The sequence below is a fragment of the Gnatocerus cornutus genome, unplaced genomic scaffold (genome assembly GCF_029298725.1).
Source record: "Gnatocerus cornutus isolate USDA-ARS CGAHR unplaced genomic scaffold, icGnaCorn1.1 ctg00000195.1, whole genome shotgun sequence".
Taxonomy (NCBI): Eukaryota; Metazoa; Arthropoda; class Insecta; order Coleoptera; family Tenebrionidae; genus Gnatocerus; species Gnatocerus cornutus.
Genome location: NW_028275524.1, coordinates 31,993 through 52,598, shown reverse-complemented (window position 1 = coordinate 52,598; position 20,606 = coordinate 31,993). Strand labels below are relative to the sequence as shown.

Sequence of the window (20,606 nt, the reverse complement as noted above, 5' to 3'; positions counted from 1 at the left end):
TGCCATGCTTAATCTTTGTATCTTCCCGGAAAAACTTAAAGTAGCAGATGTCATCCCCATTTTGAAACCGGGGAAAAACCCCAATGCACCAAACGCATACAGACCAATTAGCCTTCTACCAACAATATCAAAAGTTGCGGAAAAGGTAATCCAAAAACGAATTAATAAGCACATTAAAGAAAACAAAATTTTACCGCCAGAGCAATTTGGTTTTCGGGAACGACATAATACCACACAGCAAGTCCTCAGACTAATAAATGACATAACCAATAATTACAACACGAAAAGCATAACAGCAATGACATGTCTTGATATTGAAAAAGCATTTGATAAAGTCTGGACAAAAGGACTAATTTACAAAATGATTCAATTGAAGTTCCCGACGCACATTACTAAATTAATAAACTCGTACTTAACAGAGAGAAAGTTCAGAGTAAAGGTAGAAGGCGAAAAGTCGGAAATGAAATCAATAAATGCGGGAGTCCCACAAGGCTCAGTGCTTGGGCCAATACTATTTAATATTTACATTCATGACATCACTAAATTCGCACAAACCAATTTAGCTTTGTACGCGGACGACACCGCCATCTACGCTAAGTCTCATTCGGGTCAGGTCGCACTCAAACAAGTTCAGATCCACATTAATCAACTCGAGAAATTCTACGCGAAATGGAAGATTAAACTCAACGCGGACAAAACGGAAACGGTCATTTTTGCAAAAAGATTCACCGGGCTAAAGATCAATAAAAAACTAAAGGTAGGGGACAGTGAAATTGAAATTAAGAACTCTGTGAAATATCTAGGAGTCACCCTAGACAAAAGGCTAAACCTAAATGAACACATAAAGAAAACGAGACAAAAAGGTGAAGCCGTCCTCAAGCAATTGTACCCATTGTTGGTCAAAAACAACTATCTAAACACGAAAAATAAGTTGCTTCTGTACAAATGCATCTTACGCCCCATCATAACATACGCAGCGCCCATCTACCGGCACAAACCACACACTCCACTAATTCCTTTGCAAAGATTTCAAAATAAATGCTTAAGGCTTGCTCTTAACGCAGACAGATACACTCCGCTCCGTCAACTTCATCAGGACGCGAATCTTCCACTCCTACACCATTACATCCATTCCCTTTCCGATAAATTCTACGAGAAGCAGGTGCGGCACGTACCTCTTCTCAAACAATCCCTCAAACACCCAGCAGGAACTCACAAGTTCCCGCACTCGGGTGTCCCCAATCTAGACCGGATAATCCGCTGAATTTTGTTACAGGCAAAAGGCAGCGGAAGAAGAACCGTAAACGGCAATCGACCAGCCACTGACCATATCGGAACAGGAGTCCAGGAGCCCCCTGGAACATCAATCCGAGGATCAGGAGTCCCCGGAGCCCCCTGAAACCTCACCACTAGACCATACCGCACCAGGAGCCCAGGAGCTCCCTGGAAACAGAAACCGGACCGGAAGTCCCAAGACCTCTTTGAGGTCAACACTGTAAATAGTTTTTTAAATATCCTTTGTACATAGTAGATAATAAGGTTAGGGTTTTTACTAAAATTTCATTTTCCCTAAATTAAGGTAACCGATAAGTAGGCTAAACACCACAAATGTATGCAACCAAGGTTGCCGGTGAGCCATAAAATAAATGTAATATCTTAGATTGTATAATAAATGTAGGCTAGGTTAAGGCATCAGCGCCACACATTAGCATAAGTTAATCTTAAGTGTGATATGTATTATCTTAGTGATTGCATGCGTAACTTCAACCGAATAAAAATCCTGTTGAATTTGAAAAATTTGGTTCTCGTCCGATCACCGAAGTCAAGCAACGTCGGGCGCGGTCAGTACTTGGATGGGTGACCGCTTGGGAACACCGCGTGCCGTTGTCTCTACTCTTTTCTTTTTTTATTAACATTTCTGATGTCAAACTTTTTTTAAATATATTTTTCACTATTTATATTTTCTCTCAGGAACTTATATAGTATGAAGACGAAAATTTTTAATTCGTTCGAGTTGAATTTGTGGTTCTGAAAAGAACCGATTTTTTTTCTTTTTTTTCCAACCAACTTCCAAGCTGCTCGAGGAGGATTTATTTTGAACTGGTGTATTTGGTGACGGCCTTGGTTCCTTCAGAAACGGCGTGCTTCGCCAATTCACCGGGCAAAAGAAGACGCACCGCCGTCTGGATCTCCCTGCTGGTTATGGTCGAACGTTTGTTGTAATGAGCGAGGCGACTGGCTTCAGCAGCTATACGTTCGAAGATGTCGTTCACGAAACTGTTCATGATAGACATAGCCTTGCTGGAGATACCGGTATCGGGATGGACCTGCTTCAACACCTTGTAAATGTAGATGGCGTAACTCTCCTTCCTCCTGCGCTTCTTTTTCTTGTCGCTCTTCGAGATGTTCTTTTGAGCTTTTCCGGCCTTCTTGGCCGCCTTACCGCTGGTCTTGGGTGGCATTCTCTTCTAGTCGTCGAGTTAAAAAAACGTTTAAAAACAGAAAACGAGACAGACACGACGTGCACGTTACGACGAGTATACTCGATCTAAAACGCCGCACACCTAAAATCCCTCTATTTATAACGAGCGAGCGACAAACAGGCGCTCCGCCTTAGTTCGTCGTTCGACCATTGCCCTAACGAGATGGCGCTGTACCGACCATATAAATTTCTAGCCTTCGCCGCGTTCGGCACTCGGTCTGCTGAAAAGGCCAAAAGCCTCACCAGCAGCCAAATAGAATGTATATCTTAAGAACTCGATGTAAAAACCCAAAAACCTAGAAATAAATGTATTTGAAGATGAAGCCGCGTTCGGCATTTATTTCAAGCCGTACGTTTGTCAGTGCGCTTCGTGTCAGTCGCAGTAGGTGTTTTGCTGTTTATATCGTATAACAACATGTCCGGAAGAGGAAAAGGAGGTAAAGTGAAGGGAAAGGCGAAGTCTCGTTCCAGTCGTGCCGGACTTCAGTTTCCCGTCGGCAGAATTCATCGTCTTCTGCGTAAAGGAAACTACGCCGAAAGAGTGGGTGCAGGTGCTCCCGTTTATTTGGCGGCCGTAATGGAATATCTAGCCGCCGAAGTTCTCGAATTGGCAGGAAACGCCGCCAGAGATAACAAGAAAACCCGTATCATTCCGAGACATCTTCAATTGGCTATAAGGAACGACGAGGAGTTAAACAAGCTCCTTTCCGGCGTTACCATCGCCCAAGGCGGTGTCTTGCCCAACATCCAGGCGGTGTTGTTGCCCAAGAAGACCGAAAAGAAGCCTTAAATTTAATTCTTCGCCGCCGTCATCTCGAACGAAAAACAAAAACTTTTATAAAAACCATCTTCACATCGGCCCTTCTCAGGGCCAAAAATTCAACTCGAACGAATTGATTTTTTCGCCAAAATACAACAACCTATGAGAATCATGTTAAAAAGTCTTTTAGATATTTTAAAGTTAAACCGATCAATTAATTCATTATACGAGCGTAGACTGAACGGAAGATTTTCGATTACATTCAACCAAGAAAGATGATTTTTACGACTTTTCATCGTAATTTTTAGAAAAATTCAATGCCCGACTAAAGCACGAACTCGACAACTCTATCTATAATAATTTATTGATTATCTAATTCAAGAAACATTCCGATTCGTCGTAAATTTCTTCACATTTCGCACATTAATCTGTTAAGAACATACACACACACACCGGTCGCCTATACGTGCTCTCCGTCTCGATAATTTCTTGCAGCAGCAGTCGTCAGCGGTGAGCCGTAATACTACAATCAATCGTTTTATTTGCTATGAGATTTTGTTTCAAGTCACGTCTGAGGAGAGTAACTCTACCCCATATTGGACATAACCTCAAATATACTCTTCGTGGCAAAAACGTTCTTTTAACGATGGTCATTCTAACCTAAAACTGCTGTCAAAATTGTCAAAGTCGCCGCCTGGATCACAAATTAAAATGATCACTCACTCCGTACGATTTTCATTTCGATTTGAAGACAAACACACAATTGAGCAACATATTTAATTCGTTTGATTTATTTTGTGGTTCTGAAAAGAACCGTTTTTTTTTGTTTGTTTGTTTGCTTGCCTGCGGGGGGTTTGTTGTTATTCCTCTGAGGATGCGGATACACGTCATAAAATGATAAAATTAACCGCCGAAACCGTAAAGGGTACGACCTTGACGTTTCAGGGCGTAGACGACGTCCATGGCGGTGACGGTCTTACGTTTTGCGTGTTCGGTGTAAGTTACGGCGTCACGGATGACGTTCTCGAGGAAGACCTTCAACACACCTCTGGTTTCTTCGTAGATGAGACCGGAAATACGTTTCACACCACCACGACGAGCCAATCTTCTGATCGCCGGTTTCGTTATACCTTGGATGTTATCGCGTAGAACTTTGCGATGACGTTTGGCGCCACCTTTTCCCAATCCTTTGCCACCTTTACCACGACCGGTCATCTTGATAAAATTAGGAAATTCTTCGTACAAAACGACGTAGCTTCGACCAAGTTCGTTATGGAACTAACGTCAAAATTTCATTCCGCGGGACTATTTATAAGTTACGGCAGCTCCACCTCGCGTTAAAAACGAATCCACCAATGGCGTCGCCGTATGACTCATCGAGTTTATAAAACGGCCGTTGGCGCGACGAAAATTTTCAGTTGACTTTCGAACGTTCGTACGTACGGTCGGTCGTTCGGTCGAAGCAAGCAAGCAAGCCACTACCTACGTTAATTCTTTTCATTTGATTCATCCGATATCCGAGATGGCGAGAACTAAACAGACGGCTCGTAAATCTACCGGTGGCAAGGCACCTAGAAAACAGTTGGCCACGAAGGCGGCCAGAAAAAGCGCTCCCGCCACCGGAGGTGTCAAGAAACCTCACCGTTACAGGCCCGGTACGGTCGCCCTTCGTGAGATTCGTCGTTATCAAAAGAGCACTGAACTTTTGATCCGCAAGCTGCCTTTCCAACGTCTCGTCCGAGAGATCGCCCAAGATTTCAAGACCGATCTCCGTTTCCAAAGTTCGGCCGTGATGGCACTTCAAGAAGCCAGCGAGGCTTATCTCGTCGGCCTCTTCGAAGACACCAACTTGTGCGCCATCCACGCCAAACGTGTCACCATCATGCCGAAAGACATCCAATTGGCGAGACGCATTCGTGGCGAGAGGGCTTAAATTTCCTCCATCCATCCATCCATCCATCCGATCCGACCATCTAGAATTAACAAATTCTTCATCTTCGAAGGTGTTAAAAGAAGAAAAAAAAAATCGGTTCTTTTCAGAACCACAATTATTTTCCAACGAATTGAAAATTTATCGTTCGCGCATGCAACTTTTTGAGATTGAAAAAAAAAAAAAAAAAAAAAAAAAGTTAGGTTATGTGATTTATTCACAAAATTCGTACTTACATAAAACGATAAACTTTTGCTTTTTTCTTTCACATTAAATTTTCTTTTAACTGAGACTATTTGAAACATTATTATATAATAAAGTTTATCATTCTTTGTAATAACACTGTTTCGACAGTCAAATGAATAGACAAGAAAATCAAATGAAAGTATGTATCTCCTCAACAGAATGTGCATTGTCCAAGCGAATCTTTCGTTCGTTTCTTGAAAATAATTGTGGCCCTGAAAAGGGCCATTTATTTGTATCGATGGTGCCCCTACGTCGATATATACGATCGGAGCACGTTCCCGAAACCACCAGGACGTCGTCGTCGTTGAAAAAATTAAATCATCGTCGTCGACTTTTCACTTCTTTCTCTTGGGTGAAGCGGTTTTTTTCGCTTTGACGGTGACGGCTTTGGCCGTTTTCGGTTTCGGCGCTTTCGGTTTCTTGGTTGGACCGGCCTTGTTGGATTTCTTCGCTTTCGATGGCGTCTTGGGTTTGACGGGCGATCTGGAGGCGGCGCTGGCTTTCTTTTCGGGAGCGGACGCAGCCTTTCTAGCCTTCGATACGGCGACGCTCTTCTTTTCGGCGGCAGTTTTCTTAGACTTGGCCGAAGCGGCGGGGGCGGCCTTCTTACCGGCTTTTGAGGCGGATCCTTTTTCGGCGGACGTCGGCGCTGACGCGACGGAACGTTTAGCAACGCCCGTCTTCTTGGATTTCGCCGATGACGACGCGGTCGCAGCGGCAGATCTCTTTTTCGTGGCGGACGGAGCCTTAGCTGCACCGGTGACGGCAGAAGCCAACTTGAACGAACCGGAAGCTCCTTTTCCTTTGGTTTGGACCAACGAACCGGATGCGACGGCGCCCTTAAGGTACTTCTTGATGAAAGGCGCAAATTTTTCCGCGTCGACTTTGTAGTTGGCCGCGACATATTTCTTGATCGCCTGCAACGAAGAACCGCCGCGTTCCTTCAAGCCTTTGATGGCGTTGGTGACCATCTCCGAAGTGGGCGGATGAGAAGGTTTGCTTCTCGGATTTTTGGGCTTCTTCTCCTTCTTCACCGGTGAGGAGCCGGAAGTGGCACCGGCGACCGTCGAAGCTGCTTGATTTTCTACGTCGGCCATATTTTCGTCTATCGCGCGCGCGTTTTTTTCTTTTTATTATAGGTAGGCTTATTCTTCGGTGAAAGAACGAATGAACTTTACAGAACGAATTGGGCGCCAAAGTCAAAGTGTTGGCGCGTTCGAAAACGCGCGGACCGCGGACTAAACGAGAGCCTTCTCGTCGAGTTAGAAAATTCAGTGGGCCTCGAATACAGCTTTCGCGTGATGGCATCGTTCTCTTTACGCGAAGATCACCGCCTCCGGGTGCGGGAACATGAGCGATTCGGTCGGCGATGGCCTCCTGAATAACCTCAAGTTTTCCCGGACGACCAGCCGACCTCCAAAAGCGAACAAGGACCGATCGAACGTCGACTCGAACAAAGACCCTCCGAAACAAGGAGATGACATCCAAGTTCGACGCCGACGTTACGCGTTTTCCACGAATAACAGGAAAGTTCCGCTTTCGACCAGACAAACTTGGAAGCATCCTCTACAAGTTTCACGAACGAATCGGTCGAAAAGTACGTGCGATCTTTTCGAAAATCGCCTCGCAAAGAGACGCAGCACGGATCGGAGCGACGACCGACGAACCTGCAGAGTGTAGGAAAAAAATTCACAAACGGTCGAAGATGACGTCCGAGAAGGTCGAATTTTTTCAAGAACGAAGATAAAACCTTCGCCTTTCGTAGGAGTTGATTTTTGAAAACGATCTTGACGAACAGGTCGGAAAAAAAACGATGTCAATTTCGGACTCGACCATGAGAAACGAATTTGTACGACGAACGGACTTTTCGAACGACTTTTTTCGCAAAATCGACATTTTTTCCTCAAAAATTACCTCACACGACGAAATCCCATCATCGAAACATCACCGAAAACAGTTTTGACGGCGAAATTCTCGTCAATTTTACGAAAATAAAGGGAAAATCAGACGGACCACCGTCGAACATCCAGCGACGGGAACGGACGAGTTTTTTAATTTTTCTTGCCAATTCATTGCGAAAGAAGCAATTTTTCTCGACGAAACCATTTTATAATCATAAAAAAAACTCCCCAAACACCACAAACCAACAAAAATACGGAAATCTTGCATTGTTTGCATTTTTCAGACACTCTAAATAAAACTACGTCGATGTCGGCGGATTTTCAGTCGGTCGTCGGTCGACAGAAATCCAACGAAATTTTCATTTGTTCTTCTCAAAAACGAAAAACAAACAAATCAACAAAACATTCCCTACTATTAGTCGACATTTCGAGCAGAAACTACGAACGTCGAAAGATTTAAAAAATGAAATATGTAGGTGTGCGTGCGTGCGTACTTACTTGAAACTTTTTTCTTGTTTCATCGTCGCACTGGAACAAATTAAATTTTAATGCAATGTAAACGCGACCACACTTTCGACGAAAACATCTCTATGAATCGAACGACGTCGGAAAAAGAATAAATCGAGAAGAGAACAAATCATGAAACAACACACACCCACCCCGCCCGGCCCGGCCAGAGTGGTGGGAATTTCGATGAATGAACAGACAAAGAAACCAACTCTGTTATCAGTTCTAAGAAAGAAAGCAGGTAGCGGCGGCGGCGAACCTTCGACCGTACTACGGTCAGTTCATGAATTAACCCCGTCCGTTCGGAGTTTATTCATCTCCGGTCCGTGTCGGCGTTTACTTCAAGTGGGTGCTATTTCCATCTAAGCAAGCAAGTGAGTAAGTAAGTTCTCAAATTTTAAATTACGTTAATCGCAAGTGACTCGTTGAGATCGTCAAACGAACAATTTAATTTAACGCCTCATACGAGTTTTTTTTTTTCGTCATTTTGTCGCAAAAAAAAAACTAAAAAACGACTCGCAAAAAAAAATTTTTTTTTTTTCTTCTTTTAAATCTTGTACATTTTCTGACATGTGTACCATCGAAAAATGTCACATCCAAACGATCGAACAATCACAAAAAATCGTCAACGTACCATCTTGGAAAATTTTACCAGGCAACGACCATACCACGTTGAAAACTACCGGTTCTCGTCCGATCACCGAAGTCAAGCAACGTCGGGCGCGGTCAGTACTTGGATGGGTGACCGCTTGGGAACACCGCGTGCCGTTGTCTCTACTCTTTTCTTTTTTTATTAACATTTCTGATGTCAAACTTTTTTTAAATATATTTTTCACTATTTATATTTTCTCTCAGGAACTTATATAGTATGAAGACGAAAATTTTTAATTCGTTCGAGTTGAATTTGTGGTTCTGAAAAGAACCGATTTTTTTTCTTTTTTTTCCAACCAACTTCCAAGCTGCTCGAGGAGGATTTATTTTGAACTGGTGTATTTGGTGACGGCCTTGGTTCCTTCAGAAACGGCGTGCTTCGCCAATTCACCGGGCAAAAGAAGACGCACCGCCGTCTGGATCTCCCTGCTGGTTATGGTCGAACGTTTGTTGTAATGAGCGAGGCGACTGGCTTCAGCAGCTATACGTTCGAAGATGTCGTTCACGAAACTGTTCATGATAGACATAGCCTTGCTGGAGATACCGGTATCGGGATGGACCTGCTTCAACACCTTGTAAATGTAGATGGCGTAACTCTCCTTCCTCCTGCGCTTCTTTTTCTTGTCGCTCTTCGAGATGTTCTTTTGAGCTTTTCCGGCCTTCTTGGCCGCCTTACCGCTGGTCTTGGGTGGCATTCTCTTCTAGTCGTCGAGTTAAAAAAACGTTTAAAAACAGAAAACGAGACAGACACGACGTGCACGTTACGACGAGTATACTCGATCTAAAACGCCGCACACCTAAAATCCCTCTATTTATAACGAGCGAGCGACAAACAGGCGCTCCGCCTTAGTTCGTCGTTCGACCATTGCCCTAACGAGATGGCGCTGTACCGACCATATAAATTTCTAGCCTTCGCCGCGTTCGGCATTTATTTCAAGCCGTACGTTTGTCAGTGCGCTTCGTGTCAGTCGCAGTAGGTGTTTTGCTGTTTATATCGTATAACAACATGTCCGGAAGAGGAAAAGGAGGTAAAGTGAAGGGAAAGGCGAAGTCTCGTTCCAGTCGTGCCGGACTTCAGTTTCCCGTCGGCAGAATTCATCGTCTTCTGCGTAAAGGAAACTACGCCGAAAGAGTGGGTGCAGGTGCTCCCGTTTATTTGGCGGCCGTAATGGAATATCTAGCCGCCGAAGTTCTCGAATTGGCAGGAAACGCCGCCAGAGATAACAAGAAAACCCGTATCATTCCGAGACATCTTCAATTGGCTATAAGGAACGACGAGGAGTTAAACAAGCTCCTTTCCGGCGTTACCATCGCCCAAGGCGGTGTCTTGCCCAACATCCAGGCGGTGTTGTTGCCCAAGAAGACCGAAAAGAAGCCTTAAATTTAATTCTTCGCCGCCGTCATCTCGAACGAAAAACAAAAACTTTTATAAAAACCATCTTCACATCGGCCCTTCTCAGGGCCAAAAATTCAACTCGAACGAATTGATTTTTTCGCCAAAATACAACAACCTATGAGAATCATGTTAAAAAGTCTTTTAGATATTTTAAAGTTAAACCGATCAATTAATTCATTATACGAGCGTAGACTGAACGGAAGATTTTCGATTACATTCAACCAAGAAAGATGATTTTTACGACTTTTCATCGTAATTTTTAGAAAAATTCAATGCCCGACTAAAGCACGAACTCGACAACTCTATCTATAATAATTTATTGATTATCTAATTCAAGAAACATTCCGATTCGTCGTAAATTTCTTCACATTTCGCACATTAATCTGTTAAGAACATACACACACACACCGGTCGCCTATACGTGCTCTCCGTCTCGATAATTTCTTGCAGCAGCAGTCGTCAGCGGTGAGCCGTAATACTACAATCAATCGTTTTATTTGCTATGAGATTTTGTTTCAAGTCACGTCTGAGGAGAGTAACTCTACCCCATATTGGACATAACCTCAAATATACTCTTCGTGGCAAAAACGTTCTTTTAACGATGGTCATTCTAACCTAAAACTGCTGTCAAAATTGTCAAAGTCGCCGCCTGGATCACAAATTAAAATGATCACTCACTCCGTACGATTTTCATTTCGATTTGAAGACAAACACACAATTGAGCAACATATTTAATTCGTTTGATTTATTTTGTGGTTCTGAAAAGAACCGTTTTTTTTTGTTTGTTTGTTTGCTTGCCTGCGGGGGGTTTGTTGTTATTCCTCTGAGGATGCGGATACACGTCATAAAATGATAAAATTAACCGCCGAAACCGTAAAGGGTACGACCTTGACGTTTCAGGGCGTAGACGACGTCCATGGCGGTGACGGTCTTACGTTTTGCGTGTTCGGTGTAAGTTACGGCGTCACGGATGACGTTCTCGAGGAAGACCTTCAACACACCTCTGGTTTCTTCGTAGATGAGACCGGAAATACGTTTCACACCACCACGACGAGCCAATCTTCTGATCGCCGGTTTCGTTATACCTTGGATGTTATCGCGTAGAACTTTGCGATGACGTTTGGCGCCACCTTTTCCCAATCCTTTGCCACCTTTACCACGACCGGTCATCTTGATAAAATTAGGAAATTCTTCGTACAAAACGACGTAGCTTCGACCAAGTTCGTTATGGAACTAACGTCAAAATTTCATTCCGCGGGACTATTTATAAGTTACGGCAGCTCCACCTCGCGTTAAAAACGAATCCACCAATGGCGTCGCCGTATGACTCATCGAGTTTATAAAACGGCCGTTGGCGCGACGAAAATTTTCAGTTGACTTTCGAACGTTCGTACGTACGGTCGGTCGTTCGGTCGAAGCAAGCAAGCAAGCCACTACCTACGTTAATTCTTTTCATTTGATTCATCCGATATCCGAGATGGCGAGAACTAAACAGACGGCTCGTAAATCTACCGGTGGCAAGGCACCTAGAAAACAGTTGGCCACGAAGGCGGCCAGAAAAAGCGCTCCCGCCACCGGAGGTGTCAAGAAACCTCACCGTTACAGGCCCGGTACGGTCGCCCTTCGTGAGATTCGTCGTTATCAAAAGAGCACTGAACTTTTGATCCGCAAGCTGCCTTTCCAACGTCTCGTCCGAGAGATCGCCCAAGATTTCAAGACCGATCTCCGTTTCCAAAGTTCGGCCGTGATGGCACTTCAAGAAGCCAGCGAGGCTTATCTCGTCGGCCTCTTCGAAGACACCAACTTGTGCGCCATCCACGCCAAACGTGTCACCATCATGCCGAAAGACATCCAATTGGCGAGACGCATTCGTGGCGAGAGGGCTTAAATTTCCTCCATCCATCCATCCATCCATCCGATCCGACCATCTAGAATTAACAAATTCTTCATCTTCGAAGGTGTTAAAAGAAGAAAAAAAAAATCGGTTCTTTTCAGAACCACAATTATTTTCCAACGAATTGAAAATTTATCGTTCGCGCATGCAACTTTTTGAGATTGAAAAAAAAAAAAAAAAAAAAAAAAAGTTAGGTTATGTGATTTATTCACAAAATTCGTACTTACATAAAACGATAAACTTTTGCTTTTTTCTTTCACATTAAATTTTCTTTTAACTGAGACTATTTGAAACATTATTATATAATAAAGTTTATCATTCTTTGTAATAACACTGTTTCGACAGTCAAATGAATAGACAAGAAAATCAAATGAAAGTATGTATCTCCTCAACAGAATGTGCATTGTCCAAGCGAATCTTTCGTTCGTTTCTTGAAAATAATTGTGGCCCTGAAAAGGGCCATTTATTTGTATCGATGGTGCCCCTACGTCGATATATACGATCGGAGCACGTTCCCGAAACCACCAGGACGTCGTCGTCGTTGAAAAAATTAAATCATCGTCGTCGACTTTTCACTTCTTTCTCTTGGGTGAAGCGGTTTTTTTCGCTTTGACGGTGACGGCTTTGGCCGTTTTCGGTTTCGGCGCTTTCGGTTTCTTGGTTGGACCGGCCTTGTTGGATTTCTTCGCTTTCGATGGCGTCTTGGGTTTGACGGGCGATCTGGAGGCGGCGCTGGCTTTCTTTTCGGGAGCGGACGCAGCCTTTCTAGCCTTCGATACGGCGACGCTCTTCTTTTCGGCGGCAGTTTTCTTAGACTTGGCCGAAGCGGCGGGGGCGGCCTTCTTACCGGCTTTTGAGGCGGATCCTTTTTCGGCGGACGTCGGCGCTGACGCGACGGAACGTTTAGCAACGCCCGTCTTCTTGGATTTCGCCGATGACGACGCGGTCGCAGCGGCAGATCTCTTTTTCGTGGCGGACGGAGCCTTAGCTGCACCGGTGACGGCAGAAGCCAACTTGAACGAACCGGAAGCTCCTTTTCCTTTGGTTTGGACCAACGAACCGGATGCGACGGCGCCCTTAAGGTACTTCTTGATGAAAGGCGCAAATTTTTCCGCGTCGACTTTGTAGTTGGCCGCGACATATTTCTTGATCGCCTGCAACGAAGAACCGCCGCGTTCCTTCAAGCCTTTGATGGCGTTGGTGACCATCTCCGAAGTGGGCGGATGAGAAGGTTTGCTTCTCGGATTTTTGGGCTTCTTCTCCTTCTTCACCGGTGAGGAGCCGGAAGTGGCACCGGCGACCGTCGAAGCTGCTTGATTTTCTACGTCGGCCATATTTTCGTCTATCGCGCGCGCGTTTTTTTCTTTTTATTATAGGTAGGCTTATTCTTCGGTGAAAGAACGAATGAACTTTACAGAACGAATTGGGCGCCAAAGTCAAAGTGTTGGCGCGTTCGAAAACGCGCGGACCGCGGACTAAACGAGAGCCTTCTCGTCGAGTTAGAAAATTCAGTGGGCCTCGAATACAGCTTTCGCGTGATGGCATCGTTCTCTTTACGCGAAGATCACCGCCTCCGGGTGCGGGAACATGAGCGATTCGGTCGGCGATGGCCTCCTGAATAACCTCAAGTTTTCCCTGACGACCAGCCGACCTCCAAAAGCGAACAAGGACCGATCGAACGTCGACTCGAACAAAGACCCTCCGAAACAAGGAGATGACATCCAAGTTCGACGCCGACGTTACGCGTTTTCCACGAATAACAGGAAAGTTCCGCTTTCGACCAGACAAACTTGGAAGCATCCTCTACAAGTTTCACGAACGAATCGGTCGAAAAGTACGTGCGATCTTTTCGAAAATCGCCTCGCAAAGAGACGCAGCACGGATCGGAGCGACGACCGACGAACCTGCAGAGTGTAGGAAAAAAATTCACAAACGGTCGAAGATGACGTCCGAGAAGGTCGAATTTTTTCAAGAACGAAGATAAAACCTTCGCCTTTCGTAGGAGTTGATTTTTGAAAACGATCTTGACGAACAGGTCGGAAAAAAAACGATGTCAATTTCGGACTCGACCATGAGAAACGAATTTGTACGACGAACGGACTTTTCGAACGACTTTTTTCGCAAAATCGACATTTTTTCCTCAAAAATTACCTCACACGACGAAATCCCATCATCGAAACATCACCGAAAACAGTTTTGACGGCGAAATTCTCGTCAATTTTACGAAAATAAAGGGAAAATCAGACGGACCACCGTCGAACATCCAGCGACGGGAACGGACGAGTTTTTTAATTTTTCTTGCCAATTCATTGCGAAAGAAGCAATTTTTCTCGACGAAACCATTTTATAATCATAAAAAAAACTCCCCAAACACCACAAACCAACAAAAATACGGAAATCTTGCATTGTTTGCATTTTTCAGACACTCTAAATAAAACTACGTCGATGTCGGCGGATTTTCAGTCGGTCGTCGGTCGACAGAAATCCAACGAAATTTTCATTTGTTCTTCTCAAAAACGAAAAACAAACAAATCAACAAAACATTCCCTACTATTAGTCGACATTTCGAGCAGAAACTACGAACGTCGAAAGATTTAAAAAATGAAATATGTAGGTGTGCGTGCGTGCGTACTTACTTGAAACTTTTTTCTTGTTTCATCGTCGCACTGGAACAAATTAAATTTTAATGCAATGTAAACGCGACCACACTTTCGACGAAAACATCTCTATGAATCGAACGACGTCGGAAAAAGAATAAATCGAGAAGAGAACAAATCATGAAACAACACACACCCACCCCGCCCGGCCCGGCCAGAGTGGTGGGAATTTCGATGAATGAACAGACAAAGAAACCAACTCTGTTATCAGTTCTAAGAAAGAAAGCAGGTAGCGGCGGCGGCGAACCTTCGACCGTACTACGGTCAGTTCATGAATTAACCCCGTCCGTTCGGAGTTTATTCATCTCCGGTCCGTGTCGGCGTTTACTTCAAGTGGGTGCTATTTCCATCTAAGCAAGCAAGTGAGTAAGTAAGTTCTCAAATTTTAAATTACGTTAATCGCAAGTGACTCGTTGAGATCGTCAAACGAACAATTTAATTTAACGCCTCATACGAGTTTTTTTTTTTCGTCATTTTGTCGCAAAAAAAAAAACTAAAAAACGACTCGCAAAAAAAAATTTTTTTTTTTTCTTCTTTTAAATCTTGTACATTTTCTGACATGTGTACCATCGAAAAATGTCACATCCAAACGATCGAACAATCACAAAAAATCGTCAACGTACCATCTTGGAAAATTTTACCAGGCAACGACCATACCACGTTGAAAACTACCGGTTCTCGTCCCCCCAGTCTTGTCCGAGCGCTCGTAGCGAACGGACGTGCGATAGAGAGCTCCCCCTCTCAGTGTTTAAGTTGTGACCACAGTGCAAAGTGCCACGTGCCTTGAACAAAGTGAATCGTGTCCCAATTGTTGTTTTAACAACAAGAGGAATTAAACCAAGTTCGATACAGCGCAGGCTGGTTAAGCCTGCACTGACCACCGAAAACATGGCCAGTTCGAGCCTCAACTGGCTGAAGCCGAAGAAAACGGTGAAAAAAGTGAAACAAAAGGTGAGGTACGTGCCAGTACCAATCGACGCTAACCGATTTCAACCAATCTCTTCTGATGAAGAGGATGAAGAAGACAACATGGAAACGGAGGAAACATCCTCCAGGACAAAAACCACCGCGACCGCGAACGAAAGGAGACCGCCGCCGATCATCATCCACGGCCGGAACATAACGCACAACCGTCTCAGAGAATTGTTCGCCGATTGCGACAACGGTTACCAAGTGCGTTACACAAGGGAGAAAACCCTTGTGTACCCCAACACGACAGACATCCACACGACGATGAAAAACAAACTCACGGCAGGAAAAGTGGAATTCCACACGTTCACCCCAAAAGGACTCAAAACGTCAACGTTTGTAATCAAGGGGCTGGACAACAACCCTGAGCCCGAATCCGTTCTTGCAGAGCTCAAGAGCTGCAAGATTGAAGCTACCAATGTGAGAAAAATGGGGCCCAACACCAAGAGGCCCCATTACATCGTAACAGTGGCCGACAGCGAGACTGTCGAGTCACTGAACAAAAAGTGTCGGGCGATTCTCAACGTCAGGGTGCGTTTCGAGAAATACCTCAATAAGAAGAAGATGACACAGTGTCACCGGTGCCAGGCATGGGGCCACGGCACGAGGAACTGCAACCTCGAACCGACGTGCGTAAGATGCTCTCAGTACCACTGGACCCGCGACTGCCCCCATAAGCCCGACCCGACGTACATTCCCAAATGTGCCAACTGCGGGAAACAAGGACACGCTGCCTCGCAAACCACGTGCGAGGTCTACATCGCCAAGGTAACCCGCATCGAGGAACTCCAAGAAGAAAGACGTCAGAAGGTCGCCAACAAGAGGGCTAAATTAGCCCCCGCGCCGATCCCAAAGGTCAATCCGTGGACCCAGCCAAAGAAACCAACAGGTGAGTCCATTGTTTTTACCGATAAATCATTTCCGCCTCTGCCGACGCCTTCAACGAGCGCAGCAAATTCGCCAATTTTAACAAGGCAAACACCAACCAAAACGAAAATTCCAGAAACAAGCAGCATGACAGAATTTTGTAAAATAAACGCCGAAATTTCCAGGCTGAACAAAAATGTAAATATGAAAAATTTGCTCATAATACTTAAAGAACTGAACAATGCACTTGAAAAATGCCAGTCTCAACAAGAAAAGCTGTTCGTCTGCATAGACGTTCTATCCAAAATGGGAGACGCTGGCTATGAGCTGTAAATTGACGATAGTTCACTGGAACGCAAACGGTCTGCATGAAAAAGCTGCGGAATTATTATACTTTATTAAAAATGGTGGAATTCACATTATGGCAATTAGCGAAACGCGTCTCAAAAGTAAAGATCGGCTTAAACTCACCAATTACACGGTTCTCAGAAAGGACAGAACGGATGTCATTAGGGGAGGTGGGGTTGCTCTCCTAATCCGTAATGACGTCCCCTTTGAACACATTCCCACCCCAAATGTAAGATTCCTCGAAACCCTAACGATTAAGATCGAGAACAACATTTTCATAACATCAGTTTACAACCGACCAATCAACTCAATTAGGGACGCGGATTTAGACATAATTAATAATCTGGGAAGAAAGCAATTAATTCTCGGGGACTTCAATGCGAGACACACAAGCTGGGGTTGTCTCGCAAACAATAGTAACGGGTTCAGGCTCTACAATTACGTAGAAAACACAAGCTTGATAATTAACAGAACTGCTGATCCAACTCATTTCCCAATTAACGGCATGACACCTACCTACATTGACTTGACAATCACGAAAAACATGGTAATCTCAGAACCCAGATCAGTGACCGCACTCAACTCGGATCACAGTCCTGTGATTCTTGAGATTCCTGACATGACAATCAAAGACAAAACAATCCAAATCAATTCCTATAAACAAACCAACTGGCCCCTCTTCCGCAAAACCCTTGACAGACATGTTGAACTGACGGAAATCATTGGCACGAAAGATGATCTTGATAAACAGATTGAACTGTTCATTAAGGCCATCCAGAAGGCCAAAGACCAAGTCACGACGACGAAAACAATAAATCCTTTTCGAGACGAAATTCCGAAAGCAACCATAGAGAAAATAAAACTCAAGAACCGAATCAGAAAACTGTACCAAAGAACACGAGACCCATTTTTCAAAAACCAAGCATCTGAATTAACCAGAGAAATTAAACAAGAAATAAAAGAATTCAGACAGAACAAATGGGAAACAAAACTTGGCAAATTAAATCCGCACGATAATTCTCTATGGAAAATGACAAAAGCTCTCAAAAGACGATTTACCCCCATCTCTATCCTTAAATCCAATAACAACACAGCATTTAATAATGTGGAAAAAGCAAACACACTGGCAACATATTATGAAACGATCCACACAAGTGATAATCACAACACACCCGAACAAACAGAAATAATTGAAACAGTAAACTCTTTCAATAGTGACAATTCCCAGATAGACGCGCCTACGGCCGTCAAACCCACAGAAATCGCAAAAATCATAAGCACTTTACCGAATAACAAAGCCCCGGGAAATGACGGCATAGAAAACAGAATACTGAAAAATCTTACAGCGAAAGCTGTAAAACAACTAACGAATATAATAAATGCCATGCTTAATCTTTGTATCTTCCCGGAAAAACTTAAAGTAGCAGATGTCATCCCCATTTTGAAACCGGGGAAAAACCCCAATGCACCAAACGCATACAGACCAATTAGCCTTCTACCAACAATATCAAAAGTTGCGGAAAAGGTAATCCAAAAACGAATTAATAAGCACATTAAAGAAAACAAAATTTTACCGCCAGAGCAATTTGGTTTTCGGGAACGACATAATACCACACAGCAAGTCCTCAGACTAATAAATGACATAACCAATAATTACAACACGAAAAGCATAACAGCAATGACATGTCTTGATATTGAAAAAGCATTTGATAAAGTCTGGACAAAAGGACTAATTTACAAAATGATTCAATTGAAGTTCCCGACGCACATTACTAAATTAATAAACTCGTACTTAACAGAGAGAAAGTTCAGAGTAAAGGTAGAAGGCGAAAAGTCGGAAATGAAATCAATAAATGCGGGAGTCCCACAAGGCTCAGTGCTTGGGCCAATACTATTTAATATTTACATTCATGACATCACTAAATTCGCACAAACCAATTTAGCTTTGTACGCGGACGACACCGCCATCTACGCTAAGTCTCATTCGGGTCAGGTCGCACTCAAACAAGTTCAGATCCACATTAATCAACTCGAGAAATTCTACGCGAAATGGAAGATTAAACTCAACGCGGACAAAACGGAAACGGTCATTTTTGCAAAAAGATTCACCGGGCTAAAGATCAATAAAAAACTAAAGGTAGGGGACAGTGAAATTGAAATTAAGAACTCTGTGAAATATCTAGGAGTCACCCTAGACAAAAGGCTAAACCTAAATGAACACATAAAGAAAACGAGACAAAAAGGTGAAGCCGTCCTCAAGCAATTGTACCCATTGTTGGTCAAAAACAACTATCTAAACACGAAAAATAAGTTGCTTCTGTACAAATGCATCTTACGCCCCATCATAACATACGCAGCGCCCATCTACCGGCACAAACCACACACTCCACTAATTCCTTTGCAAAGATTTCAAAATAAATGCTTAAGACTTGCTCTTAACGCAGACAGATACACTCCGCTCCGTCAACTTCATCAGGACGCGAATCTTCCACTCCTACACCATTACATCCATTCCCTTTCCGATAAATTCTACGAGAAGCAGGTGCGGCACGTACCTCTTCTCAAACAATCCCTCAAACACCCAGCAGGAACTCACAAGTTCCCGCACTCGGGTGTCCCCAATCTAGACCGGATAATCCGCTGAATTTTGTTACAGGCAAAAGGCAGCGGAAGAAGAACCGTAAACGGCAATCGACCAGCCACTGACCATATCGGAACAGGAGTCCAGGAGCCCCCTGGAACCTCACCACTAGACCATACCGCACCAGGAGCCCAGGAGCTCCCTGGAAACAGAAACCGGACCGGAAGTCCCAAGACCTCTTTGAGGTCAACACTGTAAATAGTTTTTTAAATATCCTTTGTACATAGTAGATAATAAGGTTAGGGTTTTTACTAAAATTTCATTTTCCCTAAATTAAGGTAACCGATAAGTAGGCTAAACACCACAAATGTATGCAACCAAGGTTGCCGGTGAGCCATAAAATAAATGTAATATCTTAGATTGTATAATAAATGTAGGCTAGGTTAAGGCATCAGCGCCACACATTAGCATAAGTTAATCTTAAGTGTGATATGTATTATCTTAGTGATTGCATGCGTAACTTCAACCGAATAAAAATCCTGTTGAATTTGAATTTGGTTCTCGTCCGATCACCGAAGTCAAGCAACGTCGGGCGCGGTCAGTACTTGGATGGGTGACCGCTTGGGAACACCGCGTGCCGTTGTCTCTACTCTTTTCTTTTTTTATTAACATTTCTGATGTCAAACTTTTTTTAAATATATTTTTCACTATTTATATTTTCTCTCAGGAACTTATATAGTATGAAGACGAAAATTTTTAATTCGTTCGAGTTGAATTTGTGGTTCTGAAAAGAACCGATTTTTTTTCTTTTTTTTCCAACCAACTTCCAAGCTGCTCGAGGAGGATTTATTTTGAACTGGTGTATTTGGTGACGGCCTTGGTTCCTTCAGAAACGGCGTGCTTCGCCAATTCACCGGGCAAAAGAAGACGCACCGCCGTCTGGATCTCCCTGCTGGTTATGGTCGAACGTTTGTTGTAATGAGCGAGGCGACTGGCTTCAGCAGCTATACGTTCGAAGATGTCGTTCACGAAACTGTTCATGATAGACATAGCCTTGCTGGAGATACCGGTATCGGGATGGACCTGCTTCAACACCTTGTAAATGTAGATGGCGTAACTCTCCTTCCTCCTGCGCTTCTTTTTCTTGTCGCTCTTCGAGATGTTCTTTTGAGCTTTTCCGGCCTTCTTGGCCGCCTTACCGCTGGTCTTGGGTGGCATTCTCTTCTAGTCGTCGAGTTAAAAAAACGTTTAAAAACAGAAAACGAGACAGACACGACGTGCACGTTACGACGAGTATACTCGATCTAAAACGCCGCACACCTAAAATCCCTCTATTTATAACGAGCGAGCGACAAACAGGCGCTCCGCCTTAGTTCGTCGTTCGACCATTGCCCTAACGAGATGGCGCTGTACCGAC

The 20,606-nt window shown here is 43.9% G+C and overlaps 1 non-coding gene across 1 annotated transcript; it reads left to right on the top strand.

The window, feature by feature from the left end:
* Positions 1-8,480: 8,480 nt before the first annotated feature.
* On the top strand, positions 8,481-8,600 carry LOC148165814 (5S ribosomal RNA). The gene has a single exon (XR_015771156.1). It is a non-coding gene; the product is annotated as a 5S ribosomal RNA (ribosomal RNA).
* Positions 8,601-20,606: the final 12,006 nt, after the last annotated feature.